Raw genomic sequence first — 23,153 nt, forward strand, 5'->3', positions numbered from 1 at the left:
TAACTATGAGGGTGATTAAGCACTGGAATAAATTGCCTAGGGAAATTGTGGAATCTTCATCATTGTAGATTTTTAAGAGCAGGTTAGAGAAATACCCATCAATCTAAATAATATTTAGTCCTGTGCTGAGTGCAGAGGACTGGACTAGACGACCTTTCGAGGTTCCTTCCAGTCCTATGGTTTTATGATTCTGTTATTCTGGGGACATAGGTTGGAATGAAGTGTTGGAAATGAAATGAGAAAAAGGACAGAAATGAATGATTTAAAGGGCTTTTTGTAAAGTTATCTTTATTGTTGGCTATCAGATTCAAAATTCAGAGTAGCCAGAACAGAGAGAGAATGGAAACCAGTCTAGAGAGATTTACATAGTCACTGTACAGTTACAGAGAAATAACCATCCAGTTAGTATATAAACTCCTGCCCTCCAATTGGGTTCCAGCCATTAGCCAAACAAAGAGAAGCAATTTGCACACTGTACAGTTCCAGAAACTGTAACAGGAAAAACTAACCATTATGTATCAGTAATTGTAATATCCCTTCACTATGATTGACTGAGACAATATCACTGTAGTATAACAGAGAGCAGAGAGAATGGTGGTTTTCCATTGAATTGTTTTAAGCTCTGAGTTTATTTTCCATTGGTAAAGGAATGGAGGGGGGCAGCCACAAAAAGTGAGAAAAATTCAGAAATTTAGGTTCTAGAGGTCAAATTACTGACAAATTGGAAGGCCTGCACTGTGTATATACCAATTACACAACTTCATACACTATTATGAGTTTAAATGGCATATAACAATTTATCTGACACAGGCAACTTTACCGGTAAATGATAACATAACAATTCAATAAAAAGAATGAGGAGTACTTGTGGCACCTTAGAAACTAACAAATTTATTTGAGCATAAGCTTTTGTGGGCTAAAGCCCACTTCATCAGATGAATGCAGTGGAAAATACAGTAGGAATATATATATATATACACACACACACACACACACACACACACACACACACACAGAGAGAGAGAGAACAAAAGAAATGTGGGTTGCCATACCAGCTCTAAAGAGAGTAATCGATTAAGGTGGGCTATTATCAGCAGAAGAAAAAAAAACTTTTGTAGTGATTATCAGGATGGCCCATTTCAAACAGTTGACAAGAAGGTGTGAGTAAAAGTAGGGGGGGAATTAGCATGGGGAAATAGTTTTTAGTTTCTGTAATGACTCATCCACTCCCAGTCTTTATTCAAGCCCAATTTAATGGTGTCAAGTTTGCAAATTAATTCCAGTTCTGCTGTTTCTCATTGGAGTCTGTTTTTGAAGTTTTTTTGTTGAATAATTGTGACTTTTAGGTCTGTAATTGAGTGTCCAGGGAGGTTGAAGTGTTCTCCGACTGGTTTTCGAATGTTAAAATTCTTGACATCTGATTTGTGTCTAGATGATGAAGATGCATCAATATAGCACAAGTAGAGTAGGGGCGTTAGGGGATGACAGCTGAGGAAGCGTTGTTCTAAGTCAGCCATAAAAAATGTTGGCATACTGTGGGGCCATGGGAGTACCCATAGCAGTGCCGCTGACTTGAATGTATACATTATCCCCAAATGTGAAATAGCCCCCCAGGTAAAACCTCTCCAGTGCATCATCAAGGATCTACAACCTATCCTGAAGGATGATTCCTCACATTCACAGATCTTGGGATACAGGCCAGTCCTCGCTTACAGACAGCCCCCCAACCTAAACCAAATACTCACCAGCAACCCCACACCACACAACAAAAACACTAATCTAGGAACCTATCCTTGCAACAAAGCCCGTTGCCAACTCTGTCCACATATCTATTCAGGGGACACCATCACAGGGCCTAATAACATCAGCCACACTATCAGAGGCTCGTTCACCTGCACATCTACCAATGTGATATATGCCATCATGTGCCAGAAGTGCCCCTCTGCCATGTACATTGGCCAAACCGTACAGTCTCTACGCAAAAGAATAAATGGACACAAATCAGACGTCAAGAATTATAACATTCAAAAACCAGTTGGAGAACACTTCAGCCTCCCTGGACACTCAATTACAGACCTAAAAGTCGCAATTATTCAACAAGAAAACTATAAAAACAGACTCCAATGAGAAACTGCAGAACTGGAATTAATTTGCAAACTGTACACCATTAAATTAGGCTTGAATAAAGACTGGGGGTGGATGAGTCATTACACAAACTAAAAACTATTTCCCCATGCTAATTCCCCCCTACTGTTACTCACACCTTCTCATCCGCTGTTTGAAATGGGCCATTCTGATTATCACTACAAAAGTTTTTTTTTTCTCCTGCTTATAATAGCCCACCTTAATCGATTACTTTCTTTACAGTTGGTATGGCAACCCCCATTTTTTCATGTTCTCTCTATCTATCTATCTTCCTGCTGTATTTTCCACTACATGCATCTGATGAAGTGGGTTTTAGCCCATGAAAGCTTATGCTCAAATAAATTTGTTAGTCTCTAAGGTACCACAAGTACTCCTCGTTCTTTTTGCTGATACAGATGAACATGGCTACCACTCTGAAACCCATAACAATTCAATGTAGTGCAATATAAAGAAGAAAGGATAATTTTAAAAGAAAAGGTATATTTACCTTCCATGAATACACTATTATCAAGTAGGGTAAACTGGCTAAGTTCATCAGTTGCCATTGTTGTGCTTTCAGGCATGTGATTACGTCTCTCTTTGGGTATTTACAGCTCCAAGCAAACAATGGGTGGTACTGAAATAAGTAATAATATTTCTTGAGCCACATGCACAAGTCAGGTTGTTCCTTCGCTCAATAAACTCATTTTCTGTCCTCTTATAATGACTAGCCTCTTTGCTGGACCATGGACATTGGACACCAGCTCAGATAAGCAACATCTGTGTAGGTTTCTCAAATGTCCTCATATCCCCTGGTGGTTTTGCATGTGCCTCATAAGTGTTCATTGCCTGTGTTGTTCCAGGAGTTAAGCTGTTCTGTGCCTTGTTACTTGGAAGCATATGACAGCGAATGTCTGCAGTAACAAAGTTTTGGAAATTGCAAGGATAATCAGTGCTAGGCAGTGAGGTGAATTTTGTAGTATGCCATCTGTGACAGTCACTGCAAGAATAATACATTTGCTTGAAATGACCAAACAGGAACACATCCAAACATTATCCACTGATAGACCAGACAGTCTTTGTCTTTAAATTGTTTTTAGTATCTTTTGTATCAGCAGCTCTCTTATGTCAACTGAAATTAAAACCACCGGTGAAAATGGGGCTAGAAAACTAAAAATGCAACCTAAGGCAATTTACTGAGCTGCACAGAATTTTTGAAACCACCTGGATGATACTAAAATTATTGATATCAAGAGAAACAATTGTTTAGACAATAAAAGTTCTTTGGGTAAGCCAGCAGCTTTTACTTCAACATATACCACTTTGTGTGAAAAGACCCACTCCACATACCAGTTTGCAAGGGATGCTGGGACCCTAGACAAACAGAATAGGACATCAGAAATAGGGCTATATTAAACAATGTGCCAAAGTTAGAGACCACATCATAACAAATCTTACATTCCCTATACTAGCTATTTTGAAGTTTTGCCATCCACTGTGTGCTGTTGTCCTACACTAAACCAGCCTGTTCAGTAATGTCAATGGCACGGATTATTAGTAGCATCCATCTCACTGCAGTGGAATGGATTCAGTCACTTACAGTACAGCAAAATGTGAGCAACCTGTGGCCTGGAGGTGATATGCTCTAATCTCCTGTAACACTGAATACTGTGCTAGTGGAATTTCCTTCACCTTCATCGCAATTTCAGGTGTTTTGTCTATGCTGATGACTCAGATCTACATCACACCCTTTATCAGTTTCCCTTCGTCCAACCCCACATATCAGCATCTCTGACACCCCTGGATGTTTCAGCAACTTAAACTTCTAAAAGTGAGGTCATTTTCCTCCACTAAAACCCCCTCCTCTTCCTCCTTTATCTGTTATTCATGACATCCCCACTATTCATTCTGTTGCCCATGCTCACAACTTGAAATGTTTTTCTGTCACCTCTTCCCTCACATCAAGGTTGTGTCCAAAATCCTGCTACTATTTTTTCCACAGGATTTGAAGATCCCATACTTCTTCTCTGCTGTGACAGCTGTATCTTACATCCATGACCCAATCAACTCCTGAATTAATTAGCCTAATCATCTCTTGTTTGACCTACAGACATGTGACTTACTTCCTTGCAGCCTATAAAAAATGAAGCTGCCAGTTTTCATCCACGCTGCTGGATCTTTCCTGATCCAGGCCACCAACCCACTACCCTTCTCATTTAGATCCCTCATGAAAACTAATTTCTTCCACAATAAGTCAGTAATATTCAGTTTGTATCTTTCACCTGTTTGTTTTTATAAAAACAAAGAAAATATGTGAACATGTGTGGTCTTATTGCCACAAAACTTTCCCTTCCTCGGCCCGCTTCCTCCTTACTCTTTTTTAAGTTGATTTGTTATCATACCTAAAATTTAGATAGTAGGCCCTTTGGGGCAGGAGCCATTTCTTTACCTTCTGTGAAGACCTAGTACATAGGTTCTTAACCTGAGAGTTATGACTCCTGTGGGGATGACAAACAGCTCCAGGTGGATGGTGACCCCTCTCTCTGTGATTAAATGGAACGGGGTGCCCAAAACTACTTTATCGTGTAATATGCAGACATAGCATAGAGACGTTTTAACACTCACTGACCTAGCACACCGTGGCGTACTATTGTTAACAAATAAACCCAATAATGATATTATAAACCAACGAGCACAGAAAACACAAAGAATTCCCACACCAATCCTGTTCCTTCAGTGATGTCATCCTTACCTCTTATTATCTTGTAGACTGCAATAAAGAGATCCCCTGGACCCTATTTTTGCATGGAGTGCTGCTATTGAATATGCTCACTATACTTTCTACAGCAGGATCAGTGAGCATAGTTTGAGGGAATAGATGGGTTGTACATTTTGCTCCCCTACCCTTTCGCATTCTGGTTTGCACTTCATTAGATTATTGGTCCCCTCTCTGTTTACCGTGATGTATGTGATGGGGAAGCTTGTTGTTTAAACATCTCTCCTTTTCTGCCTTTATATTTGTGAGGCACCATGTTTGCAACTTGCAAGCTAACTTTCCCAGATGGATAGCTCCCATTGAGAGCATGGAGAAGAAAGTAATTCATCTTATTCTCCCCATTCATTTTGCCATATATTTTTGAATTACACCCCATCACAGTGAAGCTGCGTTAATTTTTCATTGATTCATAGAATTTAAGACCACAAGGGACCGTTAGATAATATAGTCTAACTTCCTGTATATTACAGGACACTACATTTATCCCTGTATTACGTTTGACTAAAACATATCCGTATTTGTCTAAAGCATATCTTCCAGAAGAGCATCCGGTCTTGATTTGAAGGCACCAAACATGGAGAATCTATCATTTCCTTTCAGAGTTCATTCCAATAGTTAATTGCCCTCACTATTACAAACTTGTACCTAATTTCTAATTTGAATGTTTCTGGCTTCAGATTCCAGCTACTGATTCTTATTATGGCTTTTGTCATTAGATTAAAAAGCCCTTTAGTACCTGGTATTTCTTCCCATGAAGGTACATATGCACTTTAATAAAACACCTCTGAATCTTCTTTTTGCTGAACTGAACAGATTGAACACCAAGTCTCTTGCTGAATGGCATTTCCTCCAGCCCTGAAATCCTTTTGTGGATATTTTCTATCCCCACTATTTTTCAGCACACTTTTTGAAACACCCCAACTGTATGCAATATTACAGTTTCAGTCTCACCAATGTCATATATGTAAGGAAGGGGTAAAAGTCACCTCCTTATATCTCCTTACTATGTACTACCCCTCTATTTATACATCAAAGAATCACATTAGCTCTTTCTGCCACAGCATCACACTGGGAACTCATACTCTTTAGATCCCTTTCATTCTGTAGGCATGGCCTGTGTTCCTTGTTCCTAAATGTATAACTTTGCATTTGGCTGTATTAAAACACATTTTGTTTGAATGGGCCCAGGTTATCCTGCATGCTCTGTGTGACTGCCCCATCTTCATCATTTACCACTCAGAGAATCTTTGAGGCATCCACAAATTTTATCAACAGTGGTTTTCTTATTGATTACCAAACCATTACTGAAAATGCTGAATAGCACCAGGCCTAGTACCAGTCCCTGCAGAATCCCAGGAGAAAACCACAGTTCAATAAAGACTCCATGCTGATGTCTACTTTCAGATTTGTCAGCTAGCCACTTCTTAATCCATTTAATGGGTGCTTTACTGATATTGCATAGTACCTCATGACAGTCTGATTAAAAAATTAGCACTAAGTTAAATGCCTTACAAAAGCCTAAATACATTACCTCTAATCTCAAAGGATTAAATCCAGTTTGACAAGACCTATTTTACGTATAAGAAGGATCTGGCAAATTTCTGCAATATCCTGAGCAAACCTTATTGCATTATGATTCTTAAATATATTGTATTAAAATGCAAATGTTTATGTAACATCTCTAGGAGGGAAGACATGATTAATGCAAATGCTTGGAAATGTTATGAGCTTCAAAGGGCTACTTGAAACAATGTGAAATTTTAAAGTTACATGGGTTTTCTAGGAAATCCCTAGGATGAGGTGTATGCAAATATGTACCCCTTCTGCCTATGCAAGAACTCAGCCTGAGGAAGGGACTTTTTGTCTGCTGATCATCTGTTATACAAGGTCCAACTACACAAAGGAGTAACTCACAGATTTGTGTGTTTGTTCTGAGTCAAAGTGGTTATAAACTTGCAACCACAGGAAACCCCTGTGTGGGAGTTGAAAGACTGTTCACTTGCCAGAGCCCTTAGTAGATCTGGTTGATCTCTAGTAAACTTATTAGCTTGCATCTAGCTTCTTTTATTGATTTTAATATGTTTTTTCTCTGTAATGCTTCTGCCTTAGGAATATATGTGCTTGCTTAGAACTGTGTGGTAATTTAATTGTGGGCAAGCAAACTGTTTATAACCTCAAAGGAGAAGGCAAAGCAGGTCTGCTTAGGCAGCTTGACTTTGTTGGGGAATTCACAGCGTAAGCAGGGAACTGTGCAGCCTGGAAATACCCCAGTCTAGAGGGAGAGACATGCTTGTCTCTGCCAAAGAGAGGAGGTGGTTGGGGAGTGAGAAGCCTTAGAGTGGGTGCCCTTGCTTGACAATAGAGAGGGTACAATACAGGTACAGTTGTCCAGAACTGTGACACGTGTTACTGTGGCTCAGTGGGTCACAGCTGAGGATGCTAAATTCAGGACAAACTGCTGAGAAACATGGCAGAGTCACCCCAAACTGGTGGATATTCTATCATTAGATCATATTGAGACAATAACAAAAGTAAACTTCTGTCTCACTACATTGGTTAGCAAAAAGCCAAAGATGCAGTCTCTTTAGGCATCCCAGCCCTTGTCTCACCACCCAGACACTGGACTCTGATGAATGGTTACTGACAACCAATTTAATCAAATATAGGGTCCTTTTTATCTCAAGAGTTCAGTCACCTAGCCAGGTCAATATATAATTCAGATCTTACCCAATAATCATACTAATGTCAATCCTTTAGTGACTAAAACCAACGGATTATTAATAAAAGAAAAGAAGAAGAGAGTTAATAATGATTAATAGATCATATACATACAAATAATTGCAATGTCCATATATCAGGTTTGTAGCAGTCATAATATAGACTGCTGGCTTGTAAAGTCTGTCTGGTAACTTCCAAAAGATAGGAATGTCCTCAGTCCATAATTCATAGATGTGTTGTTCAGTCACCATATGCCTGAAAACCTCTGTGGCATACCCGGCTGGCTTGCCAAGAGTAGCTCAGAATGGAATGTCCCTTTGTCATTCAGGAACCTCTAGGATTGTCATGTCCTCCAGAATATAGAATCATTGAAAGGACTGACAAAACCTTAGCTAGTAAACCAAGTGCTGGTTACAATGGTCTGTAGTTTTTAAACATATAGCATCAGTAAATTTCAGCTTGCCATTGTGTGTACACTCTTTTCACTCTGCTTAACTCAGTTGCATATGGAAAACAAAGTATTCCACTAAGATTATAGGGAAGTGGAATTTTACAAGGTATAATTTTTCAGCCTTGAGATTGCACAGACACATTCTTCTGAAGATGCACTGAAACTTTGTTGAAGTACTGAGACTTTAATGTACTGTTTATTATCTGCTTTCAAGACATTCAACATCTGCAGACAATGACATGGAATAATATTTTTAATAAGGCGTACAACAATATTTTTGATGACAGATAAATATATAGCTGTGGTCTACCACAGATTATTCAATTCTGTACTTGCATGCCTTTTTAGTCCTCCATGCAGAAATGCCCTAAGATTAACTCACACTACACTAGAAATGTAGTACAGCTCCACCAGTTTAGTGCTATAATGTAGACCAGGGATCGGAAACATTTGGCATGTGGCCCATCAGGGAAATCCGCTGGCAGGCCGGGATGGTTTGTTTACCTGCAGCATCTGCAGGTTCATCCGATCGCAGCTCTCACTGGCTGCAGTTCACCGTTCCAGGCCAATGGGGGCTGCATGAAGCAGTGTGGGCCGAGGGATGTGCTGGCCACCGCATCACGCAGCCCACATTGGCCTGGACCATGAACCACGGCCAGTGGGAGCTGCGATTGGCCAAACCTGCAGCCACTGCAGGTAAACAAACCATACTGTCCCACCAGTGGATTTCCCTGATGGGCTGCGTGCCAAAGGTTGCCGATCCCTGATGTAGACACTTACTACAGTGATGGAAGGGATTCTTCTGTCACTGTAGTATATCCACCTTTCTGAGGTGATAGCTAGGTCTAAGAAAGACAATTATGCCTCATGCAACTCCCCCACACCAGCTTTACAGCATACAGCAAGAGTTCTTCATTTACTGCAGAAAGTTCTGTAGAAATACATTCATAAACATACTGTTCCCCCTCTTCCACTGGTTAATGCAAGTCTATAATGTTGGTGCACAAAGCATCCCTGATTTCTGTTGCCTCTGTGCATCCTGCTTCAGCTGTGACAGGTGCACTTTCTGGTTGAGTGTGCCGGTTCAGCAATCCATTATGGTCACAGGTCCATTCAGGCCAAATGGCTCACCTCTGGATTCACAAAAACTGTGAAGAGCACAGCAAAGCCACAATAAAAGAGATAGCATTGATACTACTGGTGTGACCTGCGGTGCTGGGGTAACCATCATTGAAAATGCCAAGGTCAGGGCAGGCTGCAAAAGGAGAGCAGATACTCCCAAAACTGTTGGTTAACACTGACGTTAAACTCACCAACCAGACACAGACTGTGCTTCTGATCCCCCACACTGGTTATTGCCAAGCTGGAAAAAAAGAAAAGAAATCACATAGCCCCTTACTGCATTCCAGTTCTCTGGCTCCTAATCAGCACTTAGGTCCAATACAGCGAGAAGTTATTTAAAAAACTCTGCTCACTATACAAAATGTTCTTCTGAATCCCAAAAGGCCAGCCACATTGCCAAGTCAATATTAGGTTGGATCTCACCCAAAATAACATGCAGTCAGCCAGTATTTAGTGTCTAAAAATAAGCTTTATTATAAGGAAAAAAGAAAGAACAAGAAGAGAGATGTTAAATGGTAAAGCAGTCAGATACATACAGAGACTTCAAGGTCCCCATATCAGGTTTTTAGCAGTACTTGTGAGTTTGCTGGCTTGAAAGTCCCTCTGGAACACATCCAAAGCTTGGATGGGTCATTCAGTCCTTTGTTCAGAGCTTCAGTTTCTAGAAAAGTCACTCCAGAGGTAAGAAGTGGGGTTGAAGACAAAATGGAGATGCTGCAGCTGCCCTTTATATTCTTCTGCCATTTGGCTTGTACTTCCTGTGTCCCCCAAACACAAGCTTTACAGCTCATGGCATGGAAAAGCCTTAGAGTTCTGTCCATAAGCATACCGCATGCCTTGCTGACTCATAAGGTGTATCCCCTAGTTCCTTTCAATGGATTAATTGTACAGTTGATGACCCTTGATGGGCCATTGAACAGGCTAGGCAGTGCTGATACCTGTCTCTCTTGGGGGTGTGATCCAGAAACAAAGCACAAGTTGGAAGATACAGATATACCATACATATCTATAACTCATAATACAAAGGTGATACAAACACATAAACAAGTTTATCATACTTGCAATTTATAACATTTTCGCAGATACCTCACACAGCATATCTGGTCAGAGTCCTTGCAATTTTATAATATTTGTATCAACAATATAATAGTGTTCCCATATTCTAGACAGTGTCACAACTGGAATCGAAACAGTTCTGTAAAATTTCAATCTGTCAAACGTGCATTCATCCACCATTCTATGCCTACTGTAAGTGTCATTAAGCCTTCTTTTTCCAGGGCCTTTGAGATCAGGGTATGTTTTCATAAGCCAAGGCAAAAGGGGGTATGTGGGGTTCCACAGAATAGTGGGGACAGTTAATCCATTTATGACAATGTAATTTGGTGGGACTAATGTCTCAGCCTGTCCATGAAGGTAGACTCCTGATCCTTGCAAAACCCTGGAACCATGAATGTGTCCAGTGCAGCCCATGTTGATATCCATAAAAATCAGCCTCTGTGGTCCACAGCAGCCTGCATAACAATGGAGTAGTGCACTTTGCAGTTTATGTACTCATGTGCTCTTTGAGGAGGGCAAACTATGGGCACATGAGTCCCGTCAATGGCCCTGCTGCAGTTTGGAAGCCCCATTCTCTCAAAACTAGCAATTAGTCCATGGATATTGTTTATACCCAACACCTTTGGGTAAATCATGTGCCTGGTTGCTTCCAAGACCTCTGCTGTCACTTTACCCACAGTTGACTTTCCACCTCCAAACTGGTTAGCAATGCATTTGTAACAGTATGGGGCTAGCCAGCTTACGGATGGTTAAAGTAATCTGCTTCTGGACCAGGATGGCCACACTCATGCATGTGTTGTGATACCACAGGTTCAGAGCAAGCTGCTCAGAAAGCTCTAGAAACATAGCTTTCTTCATGTGTAAGTTCTAAATCTGCTGCTGATCATTCCAGATTTGCAGGACAATTTGATTTCACCAGTCTGTGCTTGTAGCCCTGCTCCAGAAACAATGGTCTATATAGGGGCATTGGTGGGAATACCAAGAGTTGTGAGTAGCATCAGCCAGTTTGAGTCTGCCATGTCCATATTGCCTTCCTCCAACAGGGGCCTTGGTTAGGTCAGAAAACAGTGCCAACACAACAAACAGCAACTCAAGGATTACTGAAAACAGGAATGAAAGCCTATGCAGGACAAGTTCTTCAAATGGTGACTCCTCCATGTTACTGACTCATTTTGCCAGGAAAATGCAGATCCAAAAGATGGCTCAGCAGGATGTCTCAGTGGGCTGCAACAGTTCTCTGTAACGTGCCATGGGATGAAAAGTCAAGTTTTCCAACAGTGTACCATTGGCAAGAAAGGTTACAGCTGCAGAATTTATCATTCAAATGACAGTTGCAATGACAGCAACTGAAGTTGAAACAAGCAAATAAAAGAATGAAAAACACATTTTAAAAAAGAAGGAAGGAAGTAGAGACTGTATATAGCAGCTGTCTGTCTCCCAAGATTTTTGTCATAGAAGATGAGAGTGTAAGAATTTAACAATTCCTTTGAATAATTACTGCCCTCAGTACAATTTAATTGTGGCAACACCAAGTGTACAGACTGAGGAAAACAGTCAACATGGTGTTATTTTTTAATGGAATAGATTAGACACACACAAGTCATCAAGGCATGGCATCTACATAGTTAAGGATATATCCAGATTTCCATTGTAAATCCTACCTTGTACTCTTCCTCTAACTTGTGATTGAAATGGAATTGTGTTTAAATTTCAGAATAGATTAAAACAGATTTTCCCCCCTTTGGAATATAGAAATTGGATTAAAAAAATCCTTTCATATAGTGCTTTAATCCAGAAAAGTTTTACATTTAGATCTCACAGTTCTTCCTCAGTAGGTCTCTACATGCTTGAGCACAGCAGTTTTCCATCGAAAGTTTCATTTTTAAAAAGTACTGCAGCTTTGTCACCATGGGCTGGGTTAGAGATTGAGGCCTATGCTTTTCTTAATCTATTTGTGATTTGGGATGCCTCAACTTTTGCGTGCCCAACTCGAGATACTTTACAGGAGCCTGATTTTCGGAAAGTGCACAACACTTTCTGAATGTCAGATTCATTAGCAGTATCTCCCAAAAGATATTGAGGCACTCCCTCATTAAACACTTTTGAAAAACCCATAGGTCTACATTTCACTGTCCCAATTAATAGAGTTTTTAATCACTAAGCAGTTAGCACTTCCAACTAAGTGCTAATGCCTGTATATGCAAAATAGCCATGGATGAGGGACAGCAGAGCAAGGTGGGTCATGGGAGAATGGGAATGGATTTGTGGAGTGGGGTGAGGACAGGGAAAGGGGAGACTCCCAGCTTCCTGTGCAGTCACTGCAACTGGTAGACCTAAGTACAAGGGAACAAGGTTCCATTAGTAAAGATATTAGGAAAGGGAAGAGAGTAGCCATTGAAGGAGCCAAGGAAAAGGGCCTGCTGGAGGTTGAAGATAGAGGGCAGGGCTGGCACTGGGCTGAGAAAAAGAGGAGGAAGAAAAAAAGCTGGAAACTGGACAACAAAGGACTGGCTGCAGAACCAAGGTTGGAGACTGTCTAGGACAAGGGTCTCAAACTCAATTTACCTTAGGGCCCCTGCCAGTTCTCAGATCCTCCCAGCAGGCCAATAATGTCACTGACGATGGTGTTCAGAAAATAAAATGTTTGTATTGTATTTTTTATTTTGAATTTCTTAGAAATAATAAAACTGTCATACAACTTTATACAATTCTTCGCCTGCCAGAGAGTTTTTAGTGTTTGCCAGACACCCGGAAACGCTTCAGTTCTGTCAGTTTGTTGATGTCTCGCCTCAGTGACTGAGCAGTTGAAACCTTCAGGATTGCAGCAAGGGGTGCATCAGATAGTTGTGTTTGGTATTTTGACTTGTTTATATTCATTGTGGAAAAAAGTGACGCTGCCTCCATGGCTGACTCTGCCTGGCAACTAATGATGGTATCTGTCCCTCTTGCCCAGCCAATGGGAGCTGCGGGGGGCGGCGCCTGCAGCAGACATTGCCGGCAGCATGGCTGCATGCATCTCTCCTCCGTGGGCCGCAAAGGGGTGGTTCTCGGGTCGGGATTTGAGACCCCTGGTCTAGGGAGCTCGTTTGGCAGAGAAGTTGAGCCAGTGAGCCAGTAAAGCAATCATTTACTGTAAAGAAAAAAATTTGTACCCCACTGGAAAAAGGCCTAATGGACACTCAAGCTTTTACTAAAGTATACACAGAACTCTTCACACAAAGCTCTGGATGGGAGCCTGGAATTGTACAAAGAACAGAGTTATAAAAAACAAAGGAAATCCCTAAGGAGACATTGTCTGACTATACTAAAAGAAGGACAGGAGACATTTGATATGATTTTAATCAGGCCGCAACTTTATTATTAGATGTCTGGGACTACCTAGCAGATAAAAGTATACAGTGCAGGTAACCCCATGTTTATTCCATAATGCCCAGGGAGCTTCCACCAGCTCTCTATCTTTTTCCATTCAGGACCCCCAGCCAGTCCATTGCAAGGACCATATCATCCACCCCCGCCCTCCACTCTCCCCTTGGAAGGTTAGGGGCTATAAGAAAGATGGATTGGCTCCCTAGAGTACCAATCATAGGCGTCCCCCACCCCACCCCGTCGTTCCATTCCTTTAATGAACACCTCCTTTTTAAGTCCTATTCCAAGCCATTTATCTGGTCACTGTATACCTTACCTATGGAGTACCTGCACTGAACATCCGCCCAACACTTATATAATGAGTTGCAACATATATCCTACCACTCTTCATGCCATGCATGAACACAGCCCTTCCTGAACCCACTGTGAGGAAGGTGAAAAAAAACCAACTTGACCTAGGCCAATCTGGTGGTAAGGGAAAAATTCCTTCCCAGTGCCCCTATAAAAAGGGGACGGCTAGCGCAATGCCCACAGCAGGTGTTGACTAAACCTGATATTTCACTACCTAAAGGAGAAGGAGGGTCTGTGCTGGCTTAGCCTGCTCTGTGTAAAAGGGAGCTATAAGCACAGGGCTGCCCCTTTTAAACCTCTCGCCCATCTGGTTCCCAGGGGATGAGTCAATGTTGCCAAATTAGCCCCCATCCCCTTTTGCAGCAGTTTTCCTCTCTGCCCCCCCACCCCAGTCATAAAGCACTGTTTATCTTCATTCGGTAAGCCAGCCAAATTCCTTCCCCCCTCCACTGCTCAAACTATGAGTAAATAACCTTACTTTCAGTCACAAACTGTTTTTTAAAAGTTTGGCCTTTCATACAACCATAGTCAATCCACAAAATTAAAGATGCTTTAACAGTTCCAGGCTCTTTCCTAGGGTTCTCTATAATGCTTGTCCCCACACTGTAGACACACATCCAAATCTAGTTCTATGGAGCTCATTTATTTAATTAGATACATGGAATTAATATCAGAGGCAAAACTACTTTAAGAACATACACTAAGCATACTTTGTGATATAGTATAAGTTAAGTCCATATTAAAACAGGAACTATTTATGTCATAATGGATCAAAACATGGTGATACAGAACGAATATTATGCACTAAAGGTCTGATCCCCATTATGCTCATGTAAATCTAGAGTCACTCCACTAACATAATAGAGTTAACTTCAGAATTACACTATTGTAAGTGAGGGTAGCAACTGGTCCATATATTTGGTTACCCAAAGTTGCTGTATTAAAATGGTATATGAAAGTGACAATTCCAACTCCAATTAAAGTCAAAGGGAAGATTGTCAGCTTTTAAACAGAGCTGTGGATCTTGGTCTAAAATAGTAACATAGGTCCAGGGACAGAGTTTAGATTATTTGTGTGATTCTCATTGACAATGATCCAGTTTAAAGGCCTCTGCATGTGACAGAGCTGTTGAGGTAACTTTAGCTTGTGATTTACATGCATTTTCATTATTTCTTTAGTAATAATCTCCTCTTGAATTGCGCTTTACAACCTTAACTGTAACTCATGCTGTTTTTAGTTTGGGATACATATATAAAGAAAATAACCCAAGATACTGAACCCTGGTCAACACTAGGACTTTAGGTCGAATTTAGCAGCTTTAAATCAATGTAAACCTGCACCTGTCCACATGATGAAGCCCTTTATTTCGACTTAAAGGGCTCTTAAAATCGATTTCCTTACTCCACCCTTGACAAGTGGATTAGCGCTTAAATCGGCCTTGCCGGGTCGAATTTGGGGTACTGTGGACACAATTCGACAGTATTGGCCTCCGGGAGCTATCCCAGAGTGCTCCGTTGTGACTGCTCTGGGACAGCACTCTCAACTCAGATGCACGATTGTTTGCCGTTGCTCTGACGCAGGGAGGGGCGACTGACAACACGGCTTACAGGGTTGGCTTACAAGAAGCTAAAATCAACAAAGAGGGTGGCTTTAGATCAAGGAATATTTCAGGCAGGACTTCATGGAGGGTTCCAATAAGAAATGGTGCACCTAAGTTATTGTTCTTATTGGAACAAGGAGGTTAGTTTGGCCTCTGATTGATACATGTCTAGATTTACCTCGCTGCACCTTCTCTGTGAGTGACTGCAGTGTGACCTAGAGGAATGAGTCCCCTAGACGGGGGGCGGGGGGGGTTGCAAATGAGTACAAAACAAATCTGGTCTATTTCTTGTTTTGATAAAGTCCATCTATCTTTTACATCTTTGGCTGGCAGCAGACGGTGCAGAAGGACTGCATGCCATCCACATCTCATGGCTGCTCGGCAGAAGATGATGCAATAGGACTGCTAGCAATCTGTATCGCCTGCCCGCTCACCATAAGATGGTTCAATAGGACTGACTGCAGGACTAAAGAGAATGACTTGATCAAGTCACTCCAAATTTAGTCCCTGTGCCCATGTCTGCCCAGGCGCTCCTGATCGACCTCACACAGGCGACCAGGAGCACTTCGGACATGACGATGACGGCTACCAATCCTATTGCACCGTCTGCTGCCACAAGGCAAGGGGTTGCTGCTACTGTGTAGCAATGCCATACCGCGTCTGCCAGCACCCAGGAGTCATAGGGTGACGGTTACCTGAGCGGGCTCCATGCTTGCCGTGGTATGGCATCTGCACAGGTAACTCAGGAAAAAAGGCGTGAAATGATTGTCTGCCCTTGCTTTCATGGAGGGAGAGAGGGAATGAGGGCCTGATGATATGTACCCAGAACCACCCGCGACAATGTTTTAGCCCCATCAGGCATTGGGATCTCAACCCAGAATTCCAATGGGCAGCGGAGACTGCGGGAACTGTGGGATAGCTACCCACAGTGCAACACTCCGGAAGTCGACTCTAGCCTCGGTACTGTGGAAGCACTCCGCCGAGTTAATGCACTTAATGCACTTAGAGCATTTTCTGTGGGGACACACACACTCGAATATATAAAACCGATTTCTAAAAAAACGACTTCTATAAATTCGACCTAATTTTGTAGTGTAGACATACCCTTAGGGTTTTTTTTGTCTGTTTGTTTTTTTGGAACACTGAGAATAAAGTAGATTTAGCATTAACAGAAAACTCCGTAAGTCTACTCATGCTCATCTCATGTGTACTACTTTACGTTTAAATAACTACTGACATTGCCAGAGTTACTCCTATGAGACAGGTGGTACATCTATAGCAATGCTTCCTCCCAGACATCATTCCCTGGATGTTGCCATCACTGCAAAACCAGTCTGGAGTTCAGAGTGTGGCCCTCTGGCTGTATGTCTCCAACAGAGGGGGTATAAAGCAGTCCAAATGTAAAAGGCAAACGAAAGAGTCCTCCAATCTACAAAACAGTCCAGGCTCACTCCATCCAAAGGTAAGAAGTCTCTGTAGTCTGAAGCAGACCTGGACTTCTAACTCCCTGTGGGTCTGAAGGAACTCTAAAAAAGAAAAATAAAGCAGATATAGTCCTTCTACTTCTTCAGAGGATCCAGGCAACAGAGGCTCTTTCCTAGCCAGCAGTTCCTGCTCTGTGGTGCTAGGGAGCTCTGTATTATAGCTCTGCTCACCTCAGAACACCACCCTGGCTTGGGTTTGAATCTTCCCTTTGAAAGGATTCCACTCCCACCGTCTCCAGAATTGGCAGGCCCCACAGGTGCACCAAGCTGGGGCTGATTGTGCCTAGAGGAGCTCTTCAACACTTTCCTGATTGGGATAGGGATCGGCCCTAACCACCTCCTAATATACAGCAATGTAAATGAGAGGATTGTCAGATAGATTACATGGGGGACTAACACCTTTTGCTATTTGGTAAAGTGTTAAAAATACTGGACCAAAACATCCGCTAAGCCACAATGATTTAAATTCGAAGTGATCCCACCAAGTTGACAGTCACTATGAATTTGAACTTATGTAACCGAAGACATAATTTAGCCATTTCTATATTTAATTAAAATTAATTTTACTTCTCCCCCTTCAATGTTTCGTTTTAGTTATGCTGTTTATCGATTCACATCAAGTGACATCTGAGACAAACATCTGAGGAAAAGGTGCCTTATAGAGGTCATAGGGTTCCTTTCAGTTGGCTAAGACACAATTAGGCTCATAAAAATATAGGTCTGTTTCATGGAACAATTATGATGACAGTCAATGGGGGCAGAGAATCAGTGCTGCACGGGGAACCACACAATAAGGGGGAGATCTTCAAAGGCACAAAGGGGAGTGAGCCACCCAACTCCAGTTAAAAGGGATCTGGGGTCTTAACTCCCCTTCATGCTTTTGAATATCTCACCCTTAGTGTACTAATGCCACTACTGTTCCTCTCTGTATGTCTGGTCATCTGCTGGTCCTTTTTGTCAAAACTGTGTTTTAGAATTAGTACACCATGACACACAGTATGCAATAGGGTAGGATGATTATCAGGACATCAAAATTACTTGGTATTTACAAGAGATAGCTCAAGGTCCTGCACCTCATTCACAGGTTCAGTGTTTATGGAAAGTTGTGGGTTTTTTACTAAGGCTTCTGCCTTTGTGATTGTGTCTCTAATCCAATTACAAAGAGCAAATTGGCAAGTGAGAGGCAGCTCAGAAGTTGCCTTCGTAAACTACCTGAGGGGAACATGAGGTAGGAGGGGATTTAAATGCTAATTTAACAACCTATGGAAATTAAGTCTACTTTGGAAATAAGAATTTTAGTTAGTAGAATGCAGGAAATATGAAAATAAAAAGAATGCCAAATCATTCCTGTGAGGAGGGCCCAAGTAAGGCCTATGCCCCACTGCATCAGTCAATTTCGTAGTTAATTCTTACACTTTCTTGGTGTAATTTTATCACATGTAATATGAAAACGCATCTCTTCTTTGCACCATACTGCAGGAAACATAGAAGCACTGGCTATGTTCAAATACCTCCCCACTTTGTGTCATCAGCAGATTTATTATTGCTTCTGTTTTACTGCTCGTCAGTGGAGATCAGCGCCCAACATTTCCAAAAGTGACCACTGCTTCAAGCTGCCAAATTTTGCACCCAGAAACTGAGCGCACATAAATTCAGTGACCACCTTTGAAAATGTTTACTACCAAGCTCCACTTACGAGCAATAAAACAGAAACAGCAATACATTGGCTGATGACACAAAGTTGGGAGGTATTGTCAATATAGAAGAGGATTGGATGACCTGGAGGACTGAAGTAATAAAAATGAAATTAAATTTAACAGTACAAAATGCATATCTTCTGTGTGGGATTTTTTCCTCTTCTTCCTCTTTTCTCTGAATGATCAAAGCTGGAGATGAGACACTGGACAAGGTAGGCCAGGGCTCTGAGGTAGTGCTAAGAATTCTCTGTCAGGTGCATGGCTTATGGGTCTTGCTTGCATGCTCAGGGTCTAACTGATTTCCCTCCATATCAGATTGACAGGAACTTGTCCTTGACAGTTTTTTGCCTGCCTCTGCAGCACGGGGTGCAGGTCGCTTGCTATGATTACAGGGGTATATCTCACCAAGTCAATCCCTGCCCTTGCTGGGGCTTTGGTCATTAGTGCACTTCTGTCTCACCTATTCTCTGCCTATGAAACATAATATTTTCACTTCCAGAGGGTTGTAATATTTTATTCTAATCTAGATTATTGGGTTCAATATGGGGGTAACTGTCTAGTATTTAGTGGCCTGTGATATACAAGAGGTCAGACTAGATGATCTGGTGGTCCCTTCTGGTCTTAAACACTATGAATCTCAGATAGAAATAATGAAAATGATAGAGAACAAGTGAAAGAATGTAATATTTATTATTGTCTAAAGCTTTTCTTGTGCTAGTTCTGAGATATAGTGATCCTCTGATCAAATGAAGAAATAATTTTTCTGAACTTTATATTGTTGCACTACAGGTAGAATATTGAGCATAGAGAACCCCAAACAATACTGCAAAAAGAAAAAGGAGTACTTGTGGCACCTTAGAGACTGACAAATTTATTTGAGCATAAGCTTTCATGAGCTACAGCTCACTTCATCAGATGCATGCAGAAGAAAATACAGTGGGGAGATTTATATACACAGAGAACATGAAACAACTGGTGTTACCATACACACTGTAACAAGAGTTACCATACACACTGTAGAGAGTGATCAGGTAAGATGGGCCATTTCCAGCAGTTGACAAGAACGTGTGAGGAACAGTAGAGGGGGAAATAAACATGGGGAAATAGTTTTACTTTGTAATGACCCATCCACTCCCAGTCTTTATTCAAACCTAAGTTAATTGCATCCAGTTTGCAAATTAATTCCAATTCAGCAGTCTCTCTTTGGAGTCTGTTTTTGAAGGTTTTTTGTTGAAGAATTGCCACTTTTAGGTCTGTAATCGTGTCTTACATACTTTTAATATAAAAATGTAACTGCATATCAATAACAAAATGAAAAGAAAAGGTAGAGATGTAATCCATTATTCATCCTTTATTTTGGTATGACAAGCAGCCTAGAGTAATAGCAAAGAAAAAATAATAGTTTCATAAACTTTCAAAATTACTATGTTTCAGGTCAACAAAAACACTTTTCTAGTGAAAATCTACAAGATGTAATTCTTTTTTGGGAAAAATGAAACTAGACTTGGGGATACAATATAACATGCCAAGTGCTGTGAATTTATAATGTGTTACATGACTCCTGCAGGCAGAAACTATATTAATTAGAGCTGAGCCAAAAATTTACAGTGAATAAGTTTCTCGTTGGATGTAGCTTCTTGTTTTTGTTTGCAGAATGTTTATCAGCTGATAGTTACTTCTTCAGCTATATTTGTTATTCAAATCTACTCAACAATTTAAAAAAATGTATATTATGCTCTGTGGGTCAATTGGTAAAAGTTCAGTGACACTTCACATTCAACATTTAACTATGATTAGTCACATAATGTAAGTCATATGTTTTCCTCCTGCTCCCTGATGCAACAATGAAATTTTTGGTACTCAGGAGGACAGGTCAAAGACAGGTAGGAAATTTGGGAAAAATTCTAAATCTTTTCCTTCCTAGGCCCAAGTCAATATTCTTAACAAAATTAGTTTATTCTAAGATTTAATAGCCAAGTACCGAGTAGTTAAAATGCATTTTTTTGGTCATCACATTTGCCCCTAAATAATTGTCCATGTAGGCAATTAATGAAGAAGTTCTGTGCACCCCAAAATTAAATGGACCCAAACACAGACCATTGTAGTGACATTTACCCATGGTGCAGAGGGCCAACTCTAAGGGCTTCCACACCACTTAAATCATAGAATATCAGGGTTGGAAGGGATCTCAGGAGGTCATCTAGTCCAACCTCCTGCTCAAAGCAGGACCAATCCCCAATTTTTGCCCCAGATCCCTATATGGCCCTCTCAAAGATTGAACTCACAACACTGGATTTAGCAGGCCAATGCTCAAACCACTGAGCTATCCCTCCCCCCACACAGGCTAGCACTGAGGGGCTGCAGGTTGAGCATAAGGATTTGCCCATGAAGATCCTGTTACTGTATAGGGTCTCAATTTTGCAGATCCTAGAGCTATGAATAGTTAAGATGAACTTCCAAGCTTCTTGGTGCCTAGATGAATTTGGCCTTCAAGCAATTGGAATTTTGCCCGTTACTACTACTATAGAGTATTAATACACTAGAAAGATACATATATACTGTGCCCAGACAACTAACACCATCCTCCCAAACACTACCACCCAGTTTCAGTCATAAACAGCCATTTCTGGGTTTTATTAGTTCATCATATTTTGTTTCTTTTGTGCTTCTAGGTCAAAGAGACAGCACAGAATGAAAAGGCACTTATACACACACCACTCAAAATCCCCCTATAGAAACGAAGCAAGCAAAATAAAGATTAACATTTTAATTTGCTAGGCATTTAATTTTCTCCAGATGTCATGCTACACTGTTGCAATTTCACACTCATGGTTGATTGTGCCTACCTAATCTACTTGTGTTTATATTGTGATCTATTAAATCTTGTTTTCCTTTTATGAAGTTTGATAAGCTTTGATTGATTCTTGCCCTGTGGTGCTTCAGTGTCACATAAACAGGTATATATATATATCTTTGTTTCACAAACATATGCAATATCATAATTCCCAAATGGTATGTTAGGATACTGGCAGCTGGAAGTTTATATTCAATTTGTGGAGGGTGTCAGAAGTACTAGAACCTTATCCCATTCCGTAGAATGTTTTGATTTAAATTCTCATAAATTTCATCAAACAGTTGGACAAGCTGAATGAAAGCTATATTCCCAGATAAAACTAGCTTTTGCGAGTGCGTATGCTGGCACTTAAACCATACCATCATTTCCCCATTTCCTTCTACATTCTATTTTGTTTCCCAACATTTTTCAAGCTGCCACACTCTGCAGCTAATACCTAAGCAGCTTTCTGCAACCTCTCTGTTCCTTTGACAGTCTTGTCTCCCGCTCTGGCATTTTACTTCTCACTTTGCATTTTCTTAACCTTCCTGGTAGTTCCCTTCCCATCAGAAATCCAACATGGCTCTAATCCCCCTACGCATTCTCCTCACATGAACACTCTGCAATGATTGCCCCAACATTCTCCCCAAATCCATTTACACTGCTCCACACCCCCCCACCCAAGAAAAATTCACTAACCACTTAAAAAAAGATATTAGGTAGCATAAGATGAGCAAACGAGAGCTTTGCCCAATAGCAGAAACTCTGCATCAGGAATAGGATCTCAGGAGATGGAGACCATGGATCAGTCCCAGGTATGGATCGTGGATCAACAATAAAATATTATGTATCAGGAGTTAGAAAGATATCAATTTTACTTACAAGTCATTTACTCTTTCTATCTTTGAGTCTGTCTTCTTTCTCTCCCCGTCCCTTTGCAAAATATTACCAGTGGCACTACGCAAAACAAGGTATATTTCATGGAAAATCTTCAAGTATGTTATCTTAGAAATATGAATTGGCACAACTCACTTACCTGCAAGTGTAGACTAAATTAACTCAAAGAGAACTGGATGTGGATGCCCTTGTCTATGCTTGAAATTAAACTATTCCATCACCAGCTCAGCTGCACCAGTTACTAGGATGTGATGTTGGTAATCAGAACTCTTATGTTTTAGACAAGATTTATAAGAAAGTGAATACCTATTCCTGATGCTAGTTCTTGCTTGTTTCATGCATATGAGGTGTCTGACTCTACTAGGACTCTTCACAAAAGTGATGTATGCAGGATTTGCACTTAGTGATATACTGTTATACTAAAAATAGAAAATGAAGACCAAGCAGTAGAGTTTTGCAGCTTTGCTTTTTATCATTAACGTGTAAAAATAAGTTTGCACAGTAGCACTATTGTTGGTTTTTTGTTATACGTCAATGACCTATTTCTTCGAAAGGATAAGAACTTTTTTACTTACTTTACAACTTGTACACTCTGCCAAATAATTTGATCTGTTGCAAGCTCAGTTTTCCATTCTGCATTAATTTGAAGTTTTCCAAGTGCAATCACAGTTTGTTCCT

The sequence above is a fragment of the Eretmochelys imbricata genome, chromosome 2 (assembly GCF_965152235.1).
Source record: "Eretmochelys imbricata isolate rEreImb1 chromosome 2, rEreImb1.hap1, whole genome shotgun sequence".
Taxonomy (NCBI): Eukaryota; Metazoa; Chordata; order Testudines; family Cheloniidae; genus Eretmochelys; species Eretmochelys imbricata.